Source organism: Danio rerio, chromosome 22, assembly GCF_052040795.2.
Source record: "Danio rerio strain M-AB ecotype USA chromosome 22, GRCz13ab, whole genome shotgun sequence".
Taxonomy (NCBI): domain Eukaryota; kingdom Metazoa; phylum Chordata; class Actinopteri; order Cypriniformes; family Danionidae; genus Danio; species Danio rerio.
The window spans coordinates 40172501-40195000 of NC_141042.1; the positions used below are offsets into that span (position 1 = coordinate 40172501).

The 22500-nt window shown below is 40.7% G+C and overlaps 1 long non-coding RNA gene across 1 annotated transcript; it reads right to left on the reverse strand.

Annotated features, from left to right (window-relative positions):
- Positions 1–2244: 2244 nt before the first annotated feature.
- Positions 2245–17595, reverse strand: LOC141380205 (uncharacterized). Its single transcript, XR_015522495.1, has 3 exons — positions 14226–17595; positions 13996–14106; positions 2245–4348 (listed from the first exon to the last, which is right to left on the reverse strand). It is a non-coding gene; the product is annotated as an uncharacterized LOC141380205 (long non-coding RNA).
- Between the last annotated feature and the right edge of the window lie 4905 nt (positions 17596–22500).

Genomic DNA, 22500 nt, shown 5'->3' on the forward strand with positions numbered 1-22500 from the left:
ACACACACACACACACGCACACACACAGAGAGAAGACACAGGGAAATCAGCTGTGGGCAGGAGCTTGTGCAAACACTTCTGAGTGAAATCAGGACACAACATGGCAACTTCAGCACTAAAGCTGCTGTAACACACACTCCTGCGGGCCACATCCTGCAATTTAATACTGTCAAATGCAGACACGTACAGCAATGCATGTCAGTTTCTGCTAGACGTGTGAGGCAGGAGAAAGAATAGATGGTAAATACAACGTGGGAGTGTGGTATTAGCTGATGGTGGGACGGGGAGAGATGAAAAAGGTCTCCATTGAGAGAAGATTGGCTTACTATATGATTTAAAGAAACATACTATTTTTAATTACTATAAAATAAATAAAGTAAGTTTATGCATAAAGAAAGAAAGAAAACTACATATGTATAATTATTCATGTATATATGAGCAACATCACAGGAGTAGCAGTGCGATGTGGCAGTATATCGGTACTGATGGCAGGCGTTCGTTGGCTCGAGGGCGCAGGTCAATTGCCTTAGTGTCCCACAAGTGATGACATACAGTCATATCGCACTGCTATGAGTGTGATATTGTGTTTATACAACAGTTTGACAACATAAATGTGTATATAAAAAAGAGAATCAAACCCAGAGAGTCTCAAAAACCCTTTTGTATAAGGAACTACTTTCTTCCACCATTTAACACATCTGCAGCTGACGTAAGAACAGCAGAAGCCGTTACTAATTCACCAACGTCACTTTAGAGCTAGTGTTTGAATGATTCTCTAGCGTAATGTCTAAAGTCATGACAAAACAGCTGATTTTGCTCACATTTTAAGATTATACGGCTGAATGGCATAAAATGCCAACAGTCTACAGGGATTTCCCAGTATTTTTCCCAGTATTTCTCTCTTGCAATCAGGAGCTCACAATAAATAACTCTGAACAAGCCAAAGCAACGTAAACGCTAGCAGATTACTATCGTGTAAATACAGCACTTAAGCATACACAAGAGAGATTGACTTAAAATGACAAGTACCTGTTTTATTATGCTGTCTCTGTCGCCATCTTGTGGCAGAACGTCAACCGTCTTTGTTCTGCTCAGTATGGCAGGCTGATGGATGCTGACACGCTGTATCTCCCAAACTATATGTATTTAAAATAGGCACTGTTCTTATAAATAAACCGCATAGTTGCAGTATAAACAACAACATTCTTGTTTAAAAAAGCCTCAAAAGTACATTATGTTGTCCAACAGCTGCAATATTTGTCAAACTGTAGTGAGTTTATTAATCTGCTGTCACTCTCTGTGGTCTGTGGGCGGAGTAATACAGAAGAGTGACGAGGCTGCACAAGTGCTGTTATTGCAGAATATTGCACGACTATCAACCAATCAGATTCGAGAAACACTTTCTAGAAAGTGTTGTCATAAAATCAATCATATCTATCAGAAAATATTCCAAAAACATATTGAAAATGCTGGTATTTTGCTGTACAAAAATCTTTTGTGGGCCACTATCATGACTATATGATTATATTAATATAGCTTTTGCCCTGAAATGCACTTTTACAGCTTGAACTGTTCTTGTTAAAGGAAGCTTTGGCTTTATTTTGAAATTCATTCATTCATTTTCCTTCGGCTTAGTCACTGATTGGGGTCGCCACAGCGGAATGAACCATCGACTAATCCAGCATATGTTTTACCCAGCAGATGCCTTTCCAGCTGCAACCTAGTACTGGGAAACACCCAAACACTTTCACATTCACACACTCATACACTACGGCCAATGTAGCTTATTCAATTCACCTATAGCACATGTGTTTGGACTGTGGGGAAACCCATGTCAACATGGGGAGAACATGCACACTGTATACAGAAATGCCAACTTGCCCACCTGGGACTCGAACCAGCGACCTTCTTGCTGTGAGGCCACAGTGCTAACCACTGAGCCACCATGCCGCATATTTATTTTTAAAATAATATAATGAATCATTTTAATTGAAGAGGAATCCCTCAAAATACCATTTTCAATTATGATTTTGCCACACAAGAAGCAAACACTTGATCCTCAACCGCAGCTTTGCCAAAACACTGTAATTGTTGCTGCTAGACATCAAGTTTACTCATCTAATTGAAAAAATGGAATTTGCCAAAGCTTGTAATTAGTTGCAAATAATTAACCATGTGTGTGATTGAAGTGCCCTGATAGCAGTTAAGCAGTACTAATCAAATAATTCAGAGAGCCACAAATTGGACTGCTGGAAATGTCTTCATTATGAACGCAGAAAGCAATTCATGTTAGCTGAAGATATTTCTGATCTGCTTTTAAGAAGTATCAGATCCACATATGCACTATCTGTAAAAAAAAAACCCTGATAATTCCAACAAGTTTGATATTAGCATGTTGCTAAGCTAATGACACCAAAATCGATGCCATGCTAATGACACACGTGATGATGTAACAACAAAAGTGATTTGATTAATGACATATTCAAATTAATAGTTCATAATTATCAGATCCATATACACAGCTATGTGAAAAAAACTAATGATCCACTAAGTTTAATATTAGCTTGCTGCTAAGCTAACGATACCATTCATTCAATTCCCTTCGGCTTCGTCCCTTTATTCATCAGAGGTCACCACAATAGAATAAACCGGCAAATTATTCAGCATATGTTTTACACAGCGGATGCCCTTCCAGCTGCAATACAGTAGGCCTAATGGGAAACATCCACACACACACACACACACACACACATTCACACACACACACACACACACACACACACACACTACGGCCAATTTAGCTTATTCAATTCCCCAATAGCACATGTGTTTGGACTGTGGGGGAAACCGGAGCACCTGGAGGAAACCCTGCTGAAAAATCCAGCTTAAACCAGCCTAGGGTTGTTGGATGGTTTTAGCTGGTTGACCAGACTGGTTTTAGAGGGGTTTTGGCCATTTCCAGGCTGGTTTCCAGCCATTTCCAGCCTGGTCTTGGCTGGTCAGGCTGGAAAATGACCAGCCAAATCCAGCTAAAACCAGCTTTACCAGCCTGGTTTAAGCTGGACATTGCTGGTTTTGGTTGGACTCCCTGCTTGACTAGGCTGGAAATCTCCCAGCCTGACCAGCTAAGACCAGGCTGGAAATGGCTGGAAACCAGCCTGAAAGTGGCCAAAACCCCTCTAAAACCAGGCTGGTCGACCAGCTAAAACCAGCCTAGCAGCCTACGCTGGTTTAAGCTGGATTTTTCAGCAGGAAATTCATGCCAACATGGGAAGAACATGCAAACTCCACACAGAAATGCCAACTGACCCAACCGAGGCTCGAACCAGCAACCTTCTTGCTGTAAGGCGACAGCGCTACCCACTGCACCACCCAAATACTTTATACTTCTGATATTTATACAGCAAAAACAAGACAATAATATGATTTTTGTCTTTTGTGGAATTGAAAACCGATGCTAATAAATCTGATATTAGCATATTGCAAAGCTAATGACACCATACCCAAACACACACACGAAAATGAACAGCACAAAAATACCGAATAAAATACTCATTCCCTGACTCTCACATCACCTCAGATACAGTACGTGCTATTTCGCTAGTAACGCTAGCCTTTTAGCACATCAAAAAGCAAAGTTTAGCTAACGGTAGCTACAGTAGCCAGTATTTATGGCGATTATGTGAGCAAACAGCTCAGACAAACTTAAAATGGCTTGTCTATAAAGTGTTTATAGAGGACCCCGCCGTCACCCCTAGTTAGCTTTTAATGCTAGCCCATAAACCATCCTCCCGAGAGAGGTGTGAGGCCCATAAGCAGCACTCTTAATTGGATGTGAAGAGAAACATGGGTCCTTACAAGGTTATTCACACAGTCATCTACAAATGACCCCTCTGAGACTTGGGTTAAGCCTCCCTGCCACTCATAAAGGCCAATCACGTGAGGAATTTCCTGTCTGAGTTCACTTTAACAGCTGGGAATAAAAGCTCGGGGACTTGTGAAAGAAAGCCCAGCGGGGAAGGCTTTATTATTATTTTTAAGCTGATCTAAACACCTGCGGGTCCCATTGCCGAGCGTCTACCCCAGTGGACACTATTACTTTCAATGCAATGCAATTTGTCGACAAACTTTTAAATGAGTCGGGGAAGAGCCTTGTTAGGAAACCCCTACACAAGGGTGACATCATCATGTGGAAGTGTGTGCATTGTGTTTCCCGGTCGAATAATATGGCCGTGCTCCTCCCAAATCTGCTGGAGATCCCCTCCTCAAGGTAATCCTGCAAAGAGTCCTGCAAACTGCAGCTGTTCCAGGGAAAGTGGTGGACAGAATTCAGCTCCTTGTTTTTTCTCTGTAAAAGTGAGGCAAAATCTGGATTAAGACACAGACTGAAGGTAGTTTTCTTGTTTTCACCCATAGACCTTATATTTTGGTCGCTTGTAGGCATCTCAATGTTTAAGAGCAACCAGGGTAAAGTCTAGAAGGCACACAGCAGCAGATATTCACATTATTCATTCATTCATTTTTCTTTGGCTAGGGTGTCCAAACTTAGTACTGGAGGGTTAGGCTGCGTCCGAAACCGCCTACTACTCAGTAGGTACTGCATTTGAATTTAACTGTGCTACTCTGCCAATGGAAAAAAACGTTCTATACAGTTTGAATGGGAGCAGTATGAATGGAATTCGGACGTACTACATCCGCCATTTGCGTCACTTTACTCCTATTCATGAATTCTCTCATGAGGCATCATGGGATAGCACAGCATGCATGGGATGCTCACTTCAGAATCTCGCCGGAAGTAGTACAGTAAGTCATCCGGGTACTGATTTTCGAATTCTCTGAATTCGGACATACTACTCGGCTTGCATACTGATTTTAGTGTTCTGTATAGTATGGACCCTACAGAAAAATCCAGCCCAAACTAGCATAGACTGGTTGGCTGGTTTTAGCTGGTCGACCAGCCTGGTTTTAGAGGGGTTTTGGCCATTTCCAGCCTTGTTTCCAGCCATTTCCAGCCTGGTCAAGTTGGGAGATGACCGTCTAAAACCAGCTTGACCAGCCTAGCCAGGCTGGGCGTCCAGCCAAAACCAGGTATGTCCAGCTTAAACCAGGCTGGTCAAGTTGGTTTTAGCTGGATTTAGCTGGTCCTTTTCCAGCCTGACCAGCTAAGACTAGGCTGGAAATGGCAGGAAACCAGCCTGGAAATGGCCAAAACCCCTCTAAAACCAGACTGGTCAACCAGCTAAAACCAGCCTAGGCTGGTTTAAGCTGGATTTTTTTATCAGGGGAAGTATGCAGTTTTGAAAGCAGCCTCGGTGTCCTGCAAAGTTTAGTTCCAACCCCAATCAAACACACCTGGGGTAGCTAATCAAACTCTTACTAGACTTTTAGAACCATCCATGCTGGTGTGTTGAGGCAAGTTGGAGCTAAAATTTGCAGGACACCGGTCTTCCAGGACTGAGTTTGGACACCCCTGGTTTAGTCCCTTATTTTCCAGGGGTCGGCACAGTGGAATGGACTGCCAACTATTCCAGCAGATGCCCTTCTAGTAACCACATTCTCGCATTCACACATGCACTCATACACTATGGCCAATTTTAAGTTTATCCAATTTACTTATACTGTTAGTCTTTGTTTTGTGGCGGACACCAGAGTCCCCGGAAGAAACCCACTCCAACACGGGGAGAAAATACAAACTCCATACAGAAACGCCAACTGGCCCAGCCAGGACTTAAACCTGCTGTCTTCTTGTTGTGAGGCGACAGTGCTAACCACTGAGCCATCATTGTTTTGTTTCCTTAGAACTGTATAATATGTGATCCCTCAACTAGCAACATTTTTACACACTCATCAAAATTCATAATCCATATTTCCAGAAATCCCACTGAGATTCGAATTGGACTGTTATCTTTATTTAATAGGTTCTGAAACTTTATTGGTGGAATGTGTCTGTCCCAGGTAGCAAAGAATTCTGGCCCAGATTTGGCATAAATCTGGCACAGCAGGCATTCATCCGGCACTGGCATACAGCATGTGGGCCAAACATGGCCTTTGCTTGGCAGAGGTGGCACAGTCTTTAAGGTGGCACACAATACTTGGGCCAGATATTAATTGTAGTATTTGGCCCAGATGTTACTAATTGATATGTGGGCCATGTAAGCTTGGCCTACTTTGACCCAAATTTAAAATACTTTGTTCTAATTCTACCAATCAGGTCGCTACAAGAAAAAGCACGCCCATGTGTGCCTAAAGTGCAATGATTCATGGGCTTATCAATTTCAATTGCAGTCGTGACACACCAACATATCTGGCCCAGTTCAGGCTAGGGTTATGGGTTAGGCTCTTGTCTGGAAGTCAGACTTGGTCCAGTCATGTACCGTAAATCTCTGCGGCATGTGGGCCAAGCAAAAGTTGATTGTGTGGGCCAGAGCTGGGCCAGAGATATTTTGCTATGGGGGTTGTTTTTCGAGATGTGCCACCACAAAAACATTACATACCGAGTCAGTTTGACCAGATCCTCAATTAAAGCTGATATCAACTTTATGTGCAAAAGTGACCTCAGATCGAGCTCATACATATTCATTCCTAGTTTGGTGATGATATCTCATTCTGTTCAAGAGTTATGGTGATTGAAATATATAAAATGGCCTCACCTACTTTGGATGTTTGGCTATCCTGTGGTGACCCTAAAAGGAAAGGTCTACTGTTAAGATGACTCCAGAGTATCTGACTAAAGCACTGTGGTTCAAATCAGACACAAAACTCAAGAATCTTTAATAAAAAAGCAAAATACCAAAATTTTGCTGCCAAATCGGACAGGTTTCCATAGTAAGTATTGAGCCAATGATTTCATTGATATAAGACTCTTGAGTCTGTGCAAATCAGTGTAGGAGTTATGAAGAATTGTTTGAGACACTGTCACCACCATCAAGCCAATGAGAGTGAGCCTTAATGACATAGCAGACAGGGTAAGTGCTACTATTTGGCAAAGTTTCAAGTCTTTATGACTTATTAGGTCTGCCCGGTCCCTTTTAGGGCAGAAAAGTGGACTATTACTGGAATCAGCAAGTGTATAAAGATGTATAAAGCACTATAGAAATATAAAACAAGTAAGTTTTGACCTTGTCAGGGACATTTAGTCCAACTCCACAACTTTTGTTTGCTTATGATGAAATCTTCTGTCCTGCTCCTTTGCTATAAATTTCTTAAAGTTTCTTAAACTAGATATAGCAATGCCTTGCGTCTGACATCCTTCACCTGTTTGAGGAAGCAGAACAAGAAGGCCTAGTCAAAAGTGACGTGTCCCGTTTCCCTGAACCCCAACACCCTCATTGCTATGCACCGCACGATCATCCTGGCGTATGTTGATCCACAGGACTCGAGAGAAGGAAAGCTCTGGGTGGAGGGGTGGGGGGAGTCTCCATTCATCCCAGCCTCTCATTTACATTGTAACAGCTCCGGCTATTTCCCTCACTACCCCCCAAATATTAATGCACTCCTCTCCTGCTAACACCCTCCGCCAAATCTCAAACCTCCAGCAGTTTCTAGAGGAAAGCTCTTATTTCTTAAGTCTGCACTCCAGACCTCCTCTCCACAACCCCCCTTCTCTCCTTTTCCAGTCTTCAGCCTCTTTGATGTCTTATTTTCTCATCTCTCACCCCCTTTCTCTCTCATCTCGAAAGACTACAGATGGAAAAAAAAAATACAGAGAAAACCTCCTTGTTTTAGACAGAGGTGAAAACGGTCTGGTAACAAGCAGGTGCACTGGGCCCTAAGCAGCTGTTTTTGGTACTCAAGAAGACAAGGTGTCCCAGCTCTCCTTAAGCACTTCATATAATCCTCTCGTGCAATTCACACTGTAATTGCTAAGATGCATCCCCCCTCATTGATTCTCCAATGCCCACGTCCACTGTAAACATGGGCGTTAATGAGACACATGAAGCTAGACGGACTGCCATTGTTCCTGCTCTGCGCATGGCTGTGCGTGTTGTCTGAAAGCGACCAGCGCTTGACTGTGTATGTACATGTCTCTTTCCCATCAAATCCAAGGACGTTTGGGCTTGAATTCTATGAGTTCCTATATTACATGGTCAACAGCTCGAAGTCTGGCACGTAGGCTGTTGCCTGCTAGTGCTGTCGGGCACAATAGCGCTCTTCCCTCCAAGGCCTCGGCTGATAAACTGATGACTAAACGAGGGGGGTGAGATGTGTCCGCCGCTCACCGTCTGCCTGAACACTTTATCTCTCCTCAGCGAGGTCTCTTGTGGACTCTAAAAGACATATTCTTGCAGAGAAATGGTGGAAGAGCAAGGACCGTGTGTAACAAAGGCATGTTTTAAGCAGTTACTCAAGGGTAATATGTGTTATTTTTTTAGATGGGGAAAATACTCATTCCAGGTTAACATAGGACCACTATAATAGGTTGATTTGTCTGCGAAATGTAAACAGTTTCAATGGTTTCCTGACTAGACTGGCAGATCAACCCTGGCTCAACCAAAGGGACGACTTTTGGTGGTGTGGTTTGATCTGGTGGAAGGAGCTTGACTAGATTTGTCATCTGATATTTAGTTTGACAAAACTAAAGTACAACTTTCATCTTCATGACTTTCTTTATTATTTGAAAATTATAATATTAAAATATTAATTTTAAATATATAAAATTAAAACTTACAACTCAACCTAAATGTAATTTTTTTAAAGAGACCATACTCATTCCTGGCGGTTTGTTCTGCTGTGGTGACCCCTAATAAATCAGCACTAAGCTAAAGGAAAATGAATGAATAAATATACTCATTCCAGATAAACTAAAATAGGTTGATTTTGCTGCGAAATGTAAACTTAGTGGTAGCATGTTGGCTCAGTAGGTAGAACAATCGCCTCACACCAAAAAGGTTACTGGTTCGAGCCCCAGCTGGGTCAGTTGGCACACAATGTGTGGAGTTTGCATGTTGGTATGCTGGATAAGTTGGTGGTTCATTCCGCTGTGGCAACCCTAGATTAATTAAAGGACTAGGCCGAAAAGAAAATGAATGAATGTAAACACAGTTTCAATGGTTTCCTGACCAGACTGGCAGATCAACCCTGGCTCAACCAATGGGACATCTTTTGGTGGTGTAGTTTGATCTGGTGGAGAGAGCTAGACTAGATTTGTCATCTGATATTTAGTTTGATAAAACTAAAGTACAACTTTTATCTGCATGACTTTCTTTATGATTTTAAGATTATAATATTAAAATGATAATATCATTATAAGATTAAACATCTTCCTTCACAATAAACTTACAACTCAACTTAAATGTCTTTTTTTAAGAGACAGTACTCATTCCTGCCGGTTTGTTCTGCTGTGGCGACTCCTAATAAATCAGCACTAAGCTAACCGGAAAATGAGTGAATAAATATGCTCATTCCAGATAAACTAAAATAGGTTGATTTTGCTGCGAAATGTAAACTTAGTGGTAGCATGGTGGCTCAGTGGGTAGAACAATCGCCTCACACCAAAAAGTTTACTGGTTCGAGCCCCAGCTGGGTCAGTTGGCACACAATGTGTGGAGTTTGCATGTTGGTATGCTGGATAAGTTGGTGGTTCATTCCGCTGTGGCAACCCTAGATTAATAAAAGGACTAAGCTAAAAAGAAAATGAATGAATGTAAACACAGTTTCAATGGTTTCCTGACCAGACTGGCAGATCAACCCTGGCTCAACCAATGGGACAACTTTTGGTGGTGTGGTTTGATCTGGTGGAGAGAGCTTGACTAGATTTGTCATCTGATATTTAGTTTGATAAAACTAAAGTACAACTTTTATCTGCATGACTTTCTTTATGATTTTAAGATTATAATATTAAAATGATAATATCATTATAAGATTAAACATCTTCCTTCACAATAAACTTACAACTCAACTTAAATGTCTTTTTTTTTTTTTTAAGAGACAATACTCATTCCTGGCGGTTAATTCTGCTGTGGTGACCCCTGTTAAATCAGGGACTAAGCTAAAGGAAAATGAATGAATAAATATACTCATTCCAGATAAACTAAAATAGGTTGATTTTGCTGCGGAATGTAAACACAGTGGCAGCATGGTGGCTCAGTGGGTAGAGCAATCGCCTCACACCAAAAAGGTTACTGGTTCGAGCCCCAGCTAGGTCAGTTGGCACACACTATGTGGAGTTTGCATGTTCATATGCTGGTTAAGTTGGTGCTTTCATTCTGCCTCACTCTTTTTATTCATTATTTTACTGCAGCTTCGCTCTTTTTATTTATTTTCTCACAGCACAGTGAACAAAATGCAGCCTGCAGGTTAAAAAGCGGAGAAAAAGATTCAGCCATCAATAGAAAGTAATACTGTCCCATTGTGGTCCAGTGGTCAGCATGTTGTGTTACGCCGCTGACCCGAGTTCAAACCTCACCTGAGTATTTTTTTTTTGACATATAATACTGTTTGGGTTACTTATATAGGTGTAGATATTATTAATTTTTTGTGTGACCATTGTTACAAAGGATATATATATATATATTTATATAAAGAATTTCCGCAGACTATATATTCATATATTGCAGGAAAGGACATTGTGATGTTTTAAAAAATAGTGTTGGAGATTTAGCTACCCTTTAATGCTCTCATATTTATTTAGAACAGCTGTGTCCTTGAAAAAGACGTGATAGTGTTAATATAAACTAAATTGAAAATGATGTTATTTTAATTTCGTCAGTCGTGAACTGAGGTGGGCTTGTCTAAGGCTTAAAACTCCAGAACTGAAAAGGAGTCCCACTCCAGCTCTGGTTGCTTATTAATAGTTCTAATTGTCAACCTTGGCTCATTCTGAAAATGTACCACTATATACATTTCTGGACAGCGGCAAATATGTCCCAGGAGCTACTTTTTTTTTGCAGTTTATGTTTTTACGAATCCACCAGAGGCCGCTGTGTACGCTTTTTAAAATCTCAAATTTCTCTCGCGAGTGTCAGTGGCGCCTGCTCTTTATGTGCAAATCCACCAAGGGCCACTGTTGACTGACTGTTTGACTGAATGACTGATCAACTGAACCACCATAGTCCTTCCCTAGTCTTTTTTTTTTTAAATTAATTTCTAGACAGTCAAAAGTTTACACACATTTTCTTGGTATTTTTTAGATTTGCTTTTACTCTGTTTAACTTTGGTCAAATGTTTTGGGTATCCTTTCACAAGCTTCTCACAATAGTTTCTCCTGACAGAATTGGTGTAACTGAGTCAGATTTCTAGGCTGTCTTGCTCGCACAAGCTTTTTCAACTCTGCCCACAAATTTTCTATAGGATTGAGATCAGGGCTTTTTGATGGCCACTCCAAAACATTCACTCTGTTGTTCTTGAAGCACATTTGAACTCATTTGTCAGTACGCTTAGGGTCATGGGCGGATTGGAAGACCCATTTGTGGCCAAGTTTTAATGTCCTGGCTGATGTCTTGAGATGTTGCTTCAGTTCTTTCTTCATGATGCAATCTATGCTGTGAAGTGGACCAGTCCCTCCTGCAGCAAAACAGCCCCACAACATGATGCTGCCGCCCCCATACTTCACAATTGGGATGATGTTTCTAGGCTTGTAAGCTTTCCCTTTTATCCTCCATATGTAACGCTGGTCATTATTTCCAAACAGTTCAATCTTAGCTCCATCAGACCACAGGACGTGTCTCCAAAAAAATGAGTCTTTTTCCAGTGTAATTTAGCAATTTGTAATCTGGCTATTTTGATGATTCTGGCCTGTTTTTTCCCAAATTATCACACAAGGAAGCAGTGTGTTTGAGGTTTTCCTTAAATACTACTCCACAGTTGTGCCTCCAATTAACTCAAATGTTGTCAATTAGCCAATCAGAAACTTCCAAAACCTTGACATCATCATATGAGCCTTTTTAGAGTTATTAAATGATGTTATTAGAGTTAAAATGGTTATTTGCTTTTTTATACAGTGGTTTCAACTGTATGTTACATTATTTAAAGGTTACATTATTTAAAGCAGACAACGACATTATGGCCAAATTATGAATGTATAAAGAGGACTTTCCCTTACACACCTACTTTAAGCAGTAAATGACCACTCATAAGACCTTAAGTAATCAATATCAAACCATAAGACTCATGAGAATTAAAAATGGTAAGTGTACATGTAAGCTATTATAACAGAAACAAAGGACGAAATTCATCACACTCAAAGTTTCAACCACAAATAGTGAAGCCTTATAACTGTTGTGATTCTTTATCAGATAATGCAGCACAATATAAAAGTTTATTTTTAAATGGCATTAAATATTACGAATACCCTTATGATGCAATATATTGTAAATAAAGCATTCGTGTGCTGTTATAACACATCATACTCTTAAAAACACCAACAGGTAATGCACTTTAAGTGATACACCATGTTAGGAATCATTGCAAGTAGTTTATAAGCCATTATGCATGTTTAATACAATGCATTAAAATGCCCACATAACGAAAGTTCATTCATTCATTCATTCATTTTCTTGTCAGCTTAGTCCCTTTATTAATCCAGGGTCGCCACAGCGGAATGAACCGCCAACTTATCCAGCAAGTTTTTACGCAGCGGATGCCCTTCCAGCCTCAACCCATCTCTGGGAAAATAATGAAAGTTTAACCATATATATATATATATATATATATATATATATATATATATATATATATATATATATATATATATAATTCAAAGTGAATCACAGGTAATAGTAAGCACCACACAGTCTCAAATTTGGAAGTAAGGAGTCATTGGATGTTCATGGCTGGTTGGTAAAAATCTCTCCTCTGAGAATATCCCAGTCGAGTTTATTTATCCCACAATTTCTGTGTTGATTCCCAAAAGCTCAGGGTTACTTTCCATCGTCTTGAATGCCTTTTGGATTAAGCTCTGTCCCTCCCAAAACTGTAGGAATGCAGATGCAAAGGGCTAACGGATTTAAGGTCCCCAGCGCTAAACTGAATTCTTGCACCCCGCTCAGGGTCCCGTCGCCCCTTCCAAAAGCCCCCAGGGATGACACAGCTCATTGATGCATCTCTCATTAGCATTTTACCAGCTCGCTTCACTAATTTCAGAGGCAATCCGTCATGAGAAAAACGGAAGAATGTGCTCTATTTGCATGATGCCGTGCCAGAACACCATTTCTTTCTTGCCTCCCTCTCTCTCGCGCCGTCATTTGGTAACATGCCCAAGACTGCTCCGCTTTCCCAGGGAAATATCTAAGAAATCATATGAACAAGACTTGATTTTGTACAAGCAGAGAGAACTTTTTTTTTAAAGTAAACAAAGCTTTATATTCAGCTTAAGCGAGTTTTAATTTTTATTTAACACTCCAAGGGTGTAAAAGATACTGATACTGAACATTGATATTATAAAGCTCTCAATGCCTATTTAACAGTTTACACATCACAAATCTCAACCAAAAAAAAAAAAAAGTAGTTAAAAGTAGTTAAACGTAGTAAAATAAAATTCATAACTGACTTTGATGTGTTTCACCTCTCAGTATTGATGGGACAATTACTGTTTTCAAGGTACATCATGGTTTGGAAAAGTCAAGGTTTTAAAACAGTCAAAATTTTCTGCAAAACCGTTTTCTGCCATACCGTAAGATATGTGTACGATTTTTATTTACTTTTCTTGCTTTGTTTTTTATGACAACAATATCTCAGCAGAAAAGATGCTGTCTTAAATTAAATTTAAATGTATACAAATGAAGACCGCAGAAATCAATAATTCATTTAGCCTGACACGTTTACTGCTCCAAAATATTTTAAATGTTTCTCAAAATAAAATATATTGTGTTCAAAAGGGATTTTTTTTTTGTTTTTGTTTTTTACCCAGACATTTAAAAATAATACATTTTAGAGCAGCAATCCGTGAAACCGTGATATTTTTATTCAAGGTTATCATAATCTTAGTACGAGGGCTACAATACCATTGTAAAGTCAGACATAATTTCACTATTAAAGTAACATTAAATAGACTCTTACCTCAATGTGTTTTCTTCAAATTTGAGGATGAATTCTCAAAAGCACTTTTTTAAAAAATTCGTGGCAAACAAAGTAGACCCTGCATCCTGCACACTGCATAAAGATGCCAACCTGTCGTGCACAATCACAGTGTAATGAGTAACCATAAGTGTCCGTTCAAATGTAATGGAGTAAACAGTACGTATATTCAGTCACAAATGTTGTCAAGTAGAGAGTAAGGCCGAACTCACACTATGTACAGTTGCCTCTAACCGGGCCAAAGCACGCTTGTCCCCCCTCCCATCTCCCCCGACGGCCTGCACTCACACTAATCGGGCCTGGGCGCGCTTACGTCATCGATGCTGCGCTGTTAATTGAGCGCTCTCGCTCAGCACAGTGGAGATTTCTCTAGTTATATTGTTTAAGTTGTTTGATATGCAGTCAAATATTTCGCCAAACAGTCCTTAGGGATGCGGGGACACGCAGTCAGATATTTCGCCGAACAGATCCGCCACTTTTGCCGCTCATAAACAATCATAAAGCTCTCGTGCTGCAGGAATGAGGAGGTCTGCTGAAGGTGCAGCTGTCATGCAGTGAGGAGTTCTCGTCTTTAATAAACTACGGCAGTTTGCGTTCACTGAACAGTAAGAATGATTATTAAATCCATATGAAACAGCCCCTTAAAAGTCACGTCTCGCTTTCAGTTTCGGGCTTTGGCGCGTTTTGCACTCACACACAAGCGTACCGCGCCAAAGCCCAAGTGAACCGCGTGCAAGTGAACGTGCCTGAGCCCGATTCAGCGCACTCACACTTCTCAAACGATCCGGGAAACGGGCCTGGGCACGGTACGGATGGCATAGTGTGAGTACGCCCTAAAAGTTGCTTATATTTTTGATACTCAGTGCAAAGTAGCCCAAAAAAAATACGTAAGTAAAGTAACGAAGTCCATTAACTCAAGTACTTTACATCACTGGGAAACATAGCTAATGCTGCGAAGTAAAACCTGCATCAACAGGACTGAAATTCTTCTATTCGCAGGTAAGAAAGCATTGCTTATTACGTAATTCAGAGACAAACAGATTAGCATCCCGCGGACTGTTTTCAAAAACTACTGGCAAATCACTTCCCACCTGCTGAGTATGTTTTTTTTAAATACAGTGTTCATAATGCTGATTGTTCATTATAATAAAGGCTAAAGTCCAAAGCAGAACATTATTAATTGTCTTTTAACCTTCCCGAGTTCTGCACTATTTCTTCGGTTCTTGATATGCAGTTACCCATTTGAAGATCTGGGCACCAAGATTGCGATTTCCTCTTATTACTCTGTTCATTATTACGGGAATTATCATCACCTCTGAGCTGAGTAAGAACTGGAGCTTCATGATTTGTTCTTCCAAATGGCGGGTTGTACACGAGAGCTTCTGAGAGTGCTGTCTCATTAATTACTGGTAATTAATTTTACCTTTGCCAGAGGCTGGGAGCCCATCCTTCCCTATCTCGCTAGCACTCACCGCAGCCTGTTGTTTAACCTCCCGTCTAATCCGGCTCATCTTGAGCTGATGGGAACCACTTTTATCCCACCTCTTCTGGAGGTAAGAAGGAACAATCTTCTTATTCATGAGCATCACACACACACACATGCGGAGGGACAGTAAAAAAAAAACCCCAGCCCTGATTAATGGCTGCTAATTAGCAATGTTAATGACCAGGTGTCCGTAAGCCGGCCAGATTCTCTCAGCATGGAGGGGCTCCTCATTGAGAGTCCTGCAAATCCATTCCCAGTGACCCTTTCCCCTCAGCTGGCAGCTCCTGACGCTCCGATCTCTCTCATTACCCCAGAGAGAGGCTCAGAGGGAGGCCGGTCCTGAGAGACGGCCCTGTTCCCATTTCCAGCCAGGCTTGTATTAATTAAGGTCAGGATTGGCCAAGACTGCGGGGTCCTCTCCAGGAGCAACGGGGAAGGATGGCACGGATGAGCGGAGAACAGGAGGAGCCGTTAACCGTTTCAGACGTCAAACACTTCCTTCATCGCTAATCTATCGTGACGATTTAGCAATCACACCGAAGGCTTAACTCAAGTGGAAGCCAACTCTGCTTATGCGAGACGTCACTTTTTTTTTCGCAGAAGTGTTGACAAAGACTTCGAGAACTGCAAGCAATTAAAAGTTGTAATAATGCAATTGTCCACTAACATCTGGATGTTCGCACAATGTTCTACCCACAAGCCCCTGCTAATCGGCTGGCATAATTGCGCGCATTGAGGAGTTGAGGAGCTATGGTACTCAAGGCTACCGAGTAATTAAGGAGGCATTTTCTCGCCAAGCTTTAGCATCCTGGTTATGTTCTACTTCATTACCTTTTATGCTAAAACCTCGATTCATGAGAGGCAGGAAACCTTGTTGCAATTAGCAACGGGATATGGCTGGAACACTCGAGGTATGGGGAAGTATTCTGCCGTGGGAGGGTTGACATTGAGAAGAGGCTGTTTTGATTGGAAGTATTTTGTGTGTGTGTGGCGATATGAACAAAACTAGCCGATTACACCGTTTCAGAACTTTCGCAGCTCGAAATTCATGGTTTAATGGAATTATAAAAATGTCAAATTAGCCTGAGCAACAGCAAAATCAAATGCTGCATTGGTGACGGTGTTACGTTTGGAGATGTGGATAAATAAAGCAAGATTCGCCACCGGGAAGGCAGGGGCGGGGGGGTAAACACAACAGTGAAACTACAACTGTAGCCCCACACATGCAGCTTGGATTTCGTGATAACTCGTGGCAGGTTAGGTTAATTCTACTCCATTCTCGGGCAGGGGAGTGGGAAAGCTGCATTTATCACACACTGTGCCACCGAGCTCTGGTTCCCACACACTCTGGTTACATCATTACGGGGTTTGCGAGCTGTCTGTCCAATGGTGCTCTGGGGCGCCGGTCAGCTGACCTGGGTATGAAAACATGGCGGAAACTCTATCCCGGCTATGGGGTTTCAGCCCGAACCCACTGATAGCCGCCTTCTCTCTCGCTGCACTGCAATTTTCAGATTCTGTTTCACCTTTGCTTTCATGCTAAGCTGTCGGCTTCCCAAAGCCTGATGAGAGTGTCTGAGCTCGACCAGGCTCTTTTTACGCAGGTGCTGTGGTGGAGCACCACCTAGCTGACATTACAACAGCCTGTCTGGAGTCTCAGAGACACTCCTTTACAATCATCTTTCCCTTTGGGTACAATCTCTCACCTCTCTCCCAGGTTAAAAGCTTCCCACTTTAGGAAGACTGAGAATTCATAGTGAACCATCGAGGGGTGGGATACTTTTAGCATGCCGGATGCAAACTTAAAGAATAACTGCAGCAATGGAAACAGATTTTTCTTGAGCTTTAATCTTCTTTCTGTGGGAATTTATCTTGTTATTATATCCTAGTTTCATCACTAGGGGGAGCCAAGAAACAAAATGAGCAGTTTCCCTCTCAAAACACGCACACAGACCCCCCTATCTCCAGACCTGACTGGACGTACAATGAGTTTCCATCCAAACCCATACAATGAGTTTCCATCCAGCTTTCATCCAAAGCTCGGACACTGTTTTACAGCTACAGACGAAATCAAAGCATGCCGGTTACTGAGGTGAGGTGATCAGAAATACATCAACAATACAGGTTTACTTATATGAAAAGAAATACAGGATTACATTAGCAAGAGATTAGGACTCTTTTAAATTAGTCTAACAGAAAATAACGGGTTTGAGTTTTATTATCTGCCTATTATTTAATAAAAAAAAGGTTGTTTATTAGTACTAATAAACAGGGCCGGTCCTGAACATTTGGGGGGCCCTTAGCAGAATAATTTTGGGGCCCTACCTTGCTCTTATTAGTGGAGTAATGCCATGGCATATCAGCCCACAATGGTTTTTATTGCTTAATGAATACAGAAATGTAAAGCTTAAAGATTTGCCACATTTCTTCTATTAAATAACTTTCTGAATGATCTGGACATTTAAAAACAGCGATATTGTTGTCTACTACACTGAAAAAAAATATTCAAAGATGATTCCTTGGATTTACTCATTTTTTTTACGTTGAGTGGTTGTAAACAATTTATTTGGGCTGAATTTAAATAGCAGCTTCAAAAATCTTTAATAAAGGGACCAGTGATTTACTTTGCATCTTTAGAGTGTTTAAAATATATTCTATTAATTTACAAACAGATTAAAATGTATATATATATATATATATATATATTTATATACAGTTGAAGTCAGTATTGTTAGCCCCCCCCCCCCCCCTGTTTATTTCCCCCCCCCAATTTCTGTTTAACCGAGAGAATATTTCTTCAACACATTTATAAACATAATAGTTTTAATAACTCATCTCTAATAAATGAATTTATTTTATCTTTGCCATGATGACAGTAAATAATATTAAACTAGATATTCTTCAAGACACTTATATACAGCTTAAAGTGACATTTAAAGGCTTTACTAGGGTAATTAGGGTAACTAGGCAGGTTAGGGTAATTATGCAAGTTATTGTATAATGATGGTTTGTTCTGTAGATTATCAAAAAAAATATAGCTTAAAGGGGCTCATAATTTTGCCTCTAAAATAGTGTTTAAAAAATTAAAAACTGCTTTTATTCTAGCCGAAATAAAACAAATAAGACTTTCTCCAGAAGAAAAAATATTATCAGACACACTGTGAAAAATTCCTTGCTCTGTTAAACATAATTTGGGAAATATTAAAAAAAGAAAATAAAATTCAAAGGGGGGCAAATAATTCTGACTTCAACTGTATGTACCAAACATTAAATTACGACACAAAATTCTTACTATTGTGGCAAAATTCTGAGCTATTTTCAGTCCTTTATATTTGATTAATGTGGCAAAATGATACATGGTGTCCTCAAACAGCTAGGTCCCTGAATAAACAGTGGTGTAGTGACGTTCAGTCAATGTCCAGACGCTGTTATACAAGGACCCTTCTTGGGCCCTTAAGTTCACAAACCACGCACATCCCGAACGCCTTTGACAATGAGAGTACAATATTAATAGGCTCTAATCTTCCCTACTAATAATTCAGTGCTCCGGAGAGTTGACACATGGCATAATCAAAACAGTCTTTATCAAAGGCCAGCCGGGGATTATGCAGCACGTCTCAGAAGCCGATATTAGACAAAGGTCTGTTGTTGAATTATTATTATTAGCACTCCGACGGCTAGCGACCTGCCCTCTAGATCTATCTGCCTCCCGTTTTCTAACGACGACACACTGGGTGAAATTGTGGTCGAGTATCATTTGGAATAATTTGGGAGGCGCACAGATCATGTCTCTCGATCTAGCGGTAAAGAGTGAGTGACAAGCTTCCCAGTCATTCAAAGTGAAACCTGATCACAGATCTTTACCTTAAACCCTCGGGCAGCAAGTTCCCCTGAACTTGATTGTTAATTCTCGTAGCACTTTGACCCCCGAGCGAAACCAGATAGGCCTCTGGGTGCAGGCATCGAAGTTCTTCATGTGAAATCATTTGTATGGTGGCTCACACCAATTTTCTTATCTGTTCCAGGCTGAATAACGCGCACAGCACTGCTTTGATAACAATAATGGTATATTTGTCTTCTCACCTGGTGACCACATTGTTAAAGGGTCACGAAACACCAAAACACATGTGAAAATTGGTTGTTTTTGCGTTATTTCAAGCAAATTCGTACTTTCGGTTTGAAACGAATATTTGAAGCTGCGTCACGGCCATGAGATCTTAGCGTGTATTTCAGCGTGTAGACTGGAAGTCTGTACCCGGGAGTACTTTGTAACGTGTCTGAGTGTGCTGCATTCATTCATGAGTAAGACTTGGTTCAAACCAATCAGCGGGCTCTATTGTGTATGCGGTGCAACTTCATTAATATGCATGATAGTTTCGAAAACTGTTTGTACCTGATACAGTGTTCAGACGGCAGAGAGACGCCATGTGTTGCCAAAACAAGTGGGAGAAGAAGAATTGTTTGGAGATACGGGTCGTCAGTGTTGCTTTTATAATTTCCTGCAGTATAGGTTTTGTTTTCATTTCCCTGCTATGAGAGCGCAAGCTTGTCTCTCCGGCTGATGAGGTCCAGCTGTGAGCGATCCGGTGCTGATGAGGTTCCAGCTGGGGTGAATATGTGACCAGGGCGACGTGGCATCAGTATGCTCGCTACAATATATAGATATATATAAAATGAACGATACCACCAGCACGAATATATATATATATATATATATATACATATATTCGTGCTGGTGGTATCGTTCATTTTACGTCTTCATCACATTGGCAGAAGCCAATCATATGCCTTTAGAGCCAGAAAAAGTTTTGATCCGTTCATCTCTCGAGTCCTCTATCGGGTCTGAGTCACTCGTTCCTCACGGGCCAATCATATGCGTTTAGAGCTGGAAAAAGAATTGAACCGTTCATCTCTCGAGTCCTCGGGTTTGAGTCATTCTGTCATGTGATGATCGAACGATCATGGCTCCTATCGGCTTAGACTGTGCATTGATTAAGATTATATGTGACTGTTAGTGTAATGTGAATGAACCCCTGACTATTGAAGACATGAAGAGGTGAGCTGAGCAAAGAGTCAAAAATGCCTTCACAAAAGAGCAGGTAAACACTGAATTATTATTTTCTCCTTCTTCTAGTATTCTATTTATGACTTATTTGTCGTGTGATCAACCTTTTAGGCTTGTTGTAGATGTGTTTGGAAGCAATTCGTAACATCTTAATAATATTTTAGCAAACTGAACCAAATGAACGAAATGACTCGAAAAAAGATTCGTTCATCTTGATGAACGAGACTCAAAGATCTGAATCAGTAAAATGATCCGAACTTCCCATCACTACCCGCTAGCACTGAGAACTCTGGGATCAGTTGAACTTTTTAAAAAGCGTTTAAAGACACTCCATTTGGTCAAGCTTTTAATCAACAGTGTTAGTGTTTCTGTATTTAGATTTTTAATTAGTTTTAAAATGTCTTAACGTCTTCTTTTATTGTCCTGTGTTCTTTTACTTGTTTTCTCTTGTTGTAAAGCACTTTGTGACTCAATGTCTGGGAAAGCTGCAATATAAATAAACCTTTACTTACGTACTTACTTATATGCTATAACATGTAAAACAGGATAATGAAAGAAACTTTCAAAGGGCAGCTCATGCAAACGTGTAATCACATTACTGTCTTGTTCAGATTAAGGCAAATCATTCCATTACTGATGTCCATGTAAACATAGTCACCGTCATGTATTCATAGCCTCACTTAGGGATGTGTACAGAGCAGAGAGTTATGCATAATACACACAATTCCAAGCTACAACAGTACTCTGTATTAGCATGCTTTGTTAACCTTGAGGACTCTAAGAAAAGGCAAAAATTTACGATTTTTGGCTTTTTATCCTTTTTCTTATTTGCAAATAATACAAAAGCATTAAATTGTATATGTCTATTAAATAATATATGAAATTAATGGAAAGAAGGTCGCTGGTTTGAGTTCTGGCTGGGCCAGTTGGCATTTCTGCAATGTTCTGCCTGTGTTACTGTGGATTTCCATTGGGTGCTCTGGTTTCCGTCACAGTCCAAACACATGCGCTATAGGTAAATTGGATGAACTGAATCATCCGTAGCGTATGAGTGTATGTGTGTGAATTAGTGTGTATGGGTGCTTCCCAGTACTGCGTTAGGGCTGAAAGGGCATCCACTGCTAAAAAACATGTGCCGGAATAGTTGCTGGTTAATTCCTCTGTGTCAACCCCTGATAACCAGGGACTCATCTGAAGGAAAATGACTGAATGATTGATGTAAAATAGTAAATAAACCAAAACAAAACTTTGGGCAGTGTCATAGCTATTATTATTAAGTCTCGATACAAGTTTTCTAAAATTGTGGCTTACAAAAACGCAGGAATGTTTTCCATTTACTCAAACCAACTTCAATCCTTTCATGTTGACTTTAGGAAAGTTTGAGATTTCGTTATTGTGAGTTTAATGATCACCCGAGATTGCCCCACCTTGGCCTCTGCGCCTACACTTAATGTTTGATTTGCTCTAAATAAGAGAAAGTGGAGATATACGGATCAGACTAGCATGTAGAGCCTTAATTAACCATGTAAAGAGAGGACAAACTCCATCTGAGCAGGTCTGACAAGGCCCTTGGCAACAAACCCCAAAAGGAATTACGACTCTGCTTGGCAATTACACCACCTTGAGTAACTTGAACTCTTGTAAGTACAACCTCAAGTTAAACATGCCTCCCTGAATGCCCGCGCTCCGACCTCTAGCTGGTATTGTACATCTGATTACACTCCGCCATGGCAGAAAGCGCAGTACCAGGCGCCCAAGGTCAAAAGCTTCTTCATTTGCACCTATACCATCGATTTTTAATGCCATCCAAACATTCGCTAATGGAAATAGTTTCGCCAAGGTTTGCCGATTGTTCTTCAACAGTTTTCCTCTCCGCTCGGCTCACCTCGAAAATCTCATCTGATCAAGGTTTTCTTTTCTTTTCCGAGCGCGGTTG